The sequence below is a fragment of the Theropithecus gelada genome, chromosome 15 (assembly GCF_003255815.1).
Source record: "Theropithecus gelada isolate Dixy chromosome 15, Tgel_1.0, whole genome shotgun sequence".
In the NCBI taxonomy this organism is placed as follows: Eukaryota; Metazoa; Chordata; class Mammalia; order Primates; family Cercopithecidae; genus Theropithecus; species Theropithecus gelada.
In genome coordinates, this window is record NC_037683.1 from 25,322,861 (window position 1) to 25,328,147 (window position 5,287).

Genomic DNA, 5,287 nt, shown 5'->3' on the forward strand with positions numbered 1-5,287 from the left:
GTGAATAATTCAATTGCCTATAGTATATGCATGAAGTCATGCAACTATCACTTCCATCAAGTTCAAAAATATTTCCATCATTCCAAAGTAAAATCCTTACTCATTAATCAGTTTTACCCCATTTCCTCCCTCCTCCATGCCCTGGCAACCACCAATATGCTTTCTGTCTCTACGGATTTATCTATTACGAATATTTTATATAAAGGAATTATACAGCATGCGGTCTTTTGTGCCTAGTTTTTTCCATTTAGCATAATATTTGCAGACCCACTCACATTGTTGCATGTATTAATACTTCATCTTTTTCTAAAAATGAATAATATTATATTGTATGTATGTACCATAATTTTTAAATCTATTCATTTATTGGTGGACATATGAGCTATTTTCACCTTTTGGCTGTGATGAGTAGCGTTGCTGTAAACATGTATTTATACGTACTTGTTTGAGTACCTCTTTTAATTTATTTGAGTATATATCTAGTGAGAGAATTACAAGATTATATAGTAATTGTATATTTAAATTTTTAGGGAAATGACAAATCATGGTGATTAAATTATTACACAGTTCCACAAGAAACGTATGAAGGGACCAATTTCTCCACATCCCTGTCAACATTTTTTTCTTTTCTTTTTCTTTTTTTGTTATGGTTATCCTAGTGGTACCAATAAAATGGTATCTTACTGTGATTTTGATTTGCATTTCTCTAATGACAAATTATATTGAACATCATTATCATTTTATTTACTTAATGACCATTTATGTGTCTTCTTTGAAGAAATGTTTACTCAAATTATATGCCCATTTTAAAAATGTGTTGTTAGTCTTTTTGTGGTTGAGTTGACTTATTTATATATACTGGATGGTAGACCCTTATCAGATATACTATTTGCAAGTATTTTCTCCCATTCTTTCAGGTGGATATCAAGTTGTTCCAGCATTATTTGTTGAAGAAACTATTCTTTCCTCTTTTAAATTGCTTTGGTACCCTTGTTGAAAATCAAATGGCCATAGATATATGGATTGATTTCTGGACCCTCAGTTCTATCTCATTTGGCCTTTGTGTCCATCCTTGTGCCTGTACCACACTGTTTTGATTACTTAAGGTTTGTAGTGAGATTTGAAATCAGGAAACATGAATCCTTCAACTTTCTTTTCTTTTTCAAGATTGTTTTGGTTATTTGGGGACATGTATAATTCCATATGAATTTGAGGATTGACTTTTCCATTTCTGCAAAAAAAAAAGAGGCCATTGAAATTTTAACGTAGATTGCATTGAGTCTGTAGCTTGCTTTGAGTAATATTGATATCTTGACAATATTAAATCTTCCAGTACATGAACATGGAATGAATTTTCTTTCATTTCTTGACAATATTAAATCTTCTAATACATGAGTATTGGATACATTTTCATTCACTTTAGTCTTCAACTTCTTTCACCATTGTTTTAATAGTTTTCATTTGTTCCTAGGTATTTTATTATTTTGGATGCTAACATAAATTGACTTGTTTTCTCAATTTCCTTCTTGAAATGTTTATTGCTTGTATATAGAATAACAACTGATATTTGTGTGTTGGTCTTAACTTTACATCATTGCTGAATTTATGTGTTAGTCCTAGTAGCTCTTCTGTTAATTCATTTAGATTTTCTAAATATAGAATCATGTCATCTGTTAATACAATAACTTTACTTCATATTTTAATATTTGAATATGTTTTATTATTTTTTCTAACAAAATTACTATAGCTAGAACTTCCAATACAATATTGATTAACAGTATTCAGAATGTGAAACCTTTTCTTATTTCTTCAAGGAGAAGATTTCAGCCATTTACCATTGAGTAAGATGCATGCTGTGGGTTTTTCATAAATGTCCTTTGTCCATGTTAAGGAAGTTCCCTTCTATTCCTAGTTTCTTAATACTTTTAACATGACCTGATGTTAAATGGTTGGATTTTTGTCAAACTTTTTTTTTGAAATCAATTGAGATAATTGTGTGGGTTTTTTCCTCTTTATTCTATGAATATGGTGTATTACTTTGATTTTTTTTTCAATGTTGAACCACTCTTGCATTTCTGAAGTAAATCCTACTTGGTCTTTTAGATATGCTATAGAGTTCAGTTTGCTAGCATTTTGTTGTGGCTATTTGTATCCATTTCAATGATGAATATTTGTATGTAATTTTATTTTCTGATGTGTTTATCTGGCTTTGGTATATGGTTAATGCTGGACTCATATAATAAGTTAGAAAGTGTTTCCTTGTACATTTTTGGAAGATTTTGAGAAAGATTGATGTTAATTCTTCTTGAAACATTTTACAGAATTCACCAATGAGGCTGTCTGATCCTGGACTTTTATTTTTTAGGTAATATTAATTTTTGCTTATAAACTTTGTGTTTTACAAATTTGCTAAACTAACTTATTAATTCTAGTAACTTATATATTGTAAGATTATAAGGATATTTGAAATAGAGAATCATATCATCTGCAGATAAAGACAGCTTAACTTCTTTTCAACATTATATGATACTTTTCTTGCCTTGTTGCACTGGCTAGGACCAATAATATAATGATAAATGAAAGTTCTGAAAATGAACATCTTTGCTGTTTTTCCTGTTTTAGTGGGAAACATCTCATATTTCACTGTTAATTTTTATGTTAGCTTTAGGATTTCATAGGTGGCTTTATCATTTTGATAAATTTTCCTTATATTTTTCTTGTTCTCCTAAAAATTCCTTAAAAGTAAATATGGGACGTCATCGAAAGTTTTTTTTTTTCCTGCATCTATTGAGAGGACTTTTTTTTATTTTATAGTCTAATAAATGACGGATTGCATTGTTTTCCAATTGTTAAATTAATTTTACATTACTGAGTATATCCGTTTGGTCATAATGTACTAAATGTTTTAGATGTTGCTGGATTTAATTTGTTTGAAAAATATTCTTGCACCTGTGTTCATGAAGAAGGTTGGGCCATAGTTGATTTTTATAATAGTTTTAACTGTTTTTGGAACCAAAATAAGACGAGTCTCAAACTGAATTAAGAATTAGTCTCCTTCTTGGTCAGGCGCGGTGGCTCATGCCTATAATCCCAGTACTTTGGGGGCTGAGGCGGGCGGATGACGAGGTCAAGAGATGGAGACCATCCTGGCCAACATGGTGAAACCCCATCTTACTAAAAATACAAAAAGGCATGGTGGTGCACACTTGTAGCTACTTGGGAGGCTGAGGCAGGAGAATTACTTGAACCTGGGAGGCGGAGGTTGCAGTGAGCCGAGATCGTACCACTGCACTCCAGCCTGGTGACAGAGCGAGACTCCATTAAAAAAAAAAAAAAAGAAAAGAAAAGAATTAGCCTTCCTTGGCTGGGCACGGTGGCTCATGTCTATAATCCTAGTACTTTAGAAGGCTGAGGCAGCGGGATTGTTTGAGCTCAGGAGTTTAATAGCAGACTGGGCAACATAGTGAGACTTCTTCTCTACCAAAACATTTAAAAAATTAGCTGTAGGTGGTGGCCCATGAATGTAGTCCCAGCTACTTGGTAGGCTGAGATGGGAGGATCACTTGAGCCTTAGAAGTCAAGGATGCAATGAGCCGTGATTGTGTCACAGCACTCCAGCCTGGGCAACAGAGCGAGACTCTGTTTCCAAAAAATGATAATAAAATAGAAATATATAATTCATCTTTCTTGTTTTCTGGAAGAGTTTGTTTAGACTTGATATTATTTCTTCTTTGAACATATGATTGATGGAATTCACCAGTGAAGCCATTTGAGTCTATAATTTTCTTTGTAGAAAGAAGTAACTACAAAACAATTTTTTTAGTGGACATATAATTGTTCCTTGTATCTATTTCTTCTTGAGTGGGTTTTGTCTCTCAGAACATTTGTCCATTTAAGTTTTAAAATGTATTGATATAAACTCGTTCATAATATAATCTCACCTTCTTTTTGATGTTTATAATATGTGTAGCAACATTCTCTCTTTCTATTTTGTTGTCAGTCTGGGTAGAGATTGATCAATTTTATTGATATTTTCAAAGAACAAAGTTTTGGGTTTATTAATTTTCTCTACTGCATTTCTTTTTATGTCGGTGAATTTTAATCCTTTTTTTCTATCTTCTGCTAACTTTGTTTTACATTCTCTTTTTTTCTGGCTTCTACAGGCAAAAACATATTATTATTATGTTTTTCATTCTCTAGTATAAGAGTTTAGTCCTTTTGATTTATCCATAAGGTCTATTTTAACTGTACACCACAAATTTTTGGTATTTTCTATTTTGATTAATTTATTCTTTGACATTGGAAGTATTTAAAACTGTGTCAATCCTAAACTTCATATGGAATCACATAAGACTCTATATAGTGAAAGCAATCTTGAGAAAAACAGATTTGGAGGCTTCATAATACCTAATTTCAAATTATATTATTACAAATCCTAGTAATCAAAACATTATGACACTGACATAAAAACATACTCATAGATCAGTGGAGCAGAATAAAGAGCTCAGAAATAAACCCACACATACACAATCAGCTAATCTTTGGCAAAGTCTCCAAGAATACACAATGTAAAAAGTCTCTTCAGTAAATTGTGTTGGGAGAACTGGATATATACTTGTAAAAGAATGAAATTTTATACTTATACCTTAAAAATTCATCTCAGAATGAAGTAAAGTCTTAAATATAAGATCTGAAACTGTAAACATCCTAGGAGAAAATATAGGGAAGAACTCTTTGACATTGGTCTTGACAATCATTTCTTGGATGTAACACCGAAAGCACAGGGAACAAAAAGTAAAAATAAACAAATAAAATTATATTTAACTAAACATCTCTACACAGTAAAAGAAACAATACACTGTGCTCGCTTCAGCAGGACATATACTAAAATTGGAATGATAAGAGAAGATTAGCATGGCCCCTGTCAAGGATGACACACAAATTCGTGAAGCATTCCATATTTTTAGGACTTTAACACCATATATTTCCCTCCCAGTTTTTATCCCCTTTTGGTTTAATAAAGCATTTTTCATAATTAGTGCTGTACATTTGATTGCAAACGATTTGGTGATACTTCTAAACTATAACTATAAATCTCTGGAATTCTATGAATTTCAACATTATTTGAAGTAGTTCTTCAGTTATATTTACATGTGTTGTAAATATACTTTTAGCTAGGAAGTCTTCCAAAATACAAACTACTCCCAGTTAGATATCAGTGAGTTTGAATTATTGAAGAAATGTTGACAATGTTAAGTGTTTGATTTTATATAACAAGCTTATTAAA

At 31.4% G+C, this 5,287-nt stretch overlaps 1 non-coding gene across 1 annotated transcript; it reads left to right on the top strand.

The window, feature by feature from the left end:
* Positions 1-4,860: 4,860 nt before the first annotated feature.
* LOC112608845 lies at positions 4,861-4,965 on the top strand. The gene has a single exon (XR_003116119.1). It is a non-coding gene; the product is annotated as a U6 spliceosomal RNA (small nuclear RNA).
* The last annotated feature ends 322 nt before the right edge of the window (positions 4,966-5,287 follow it).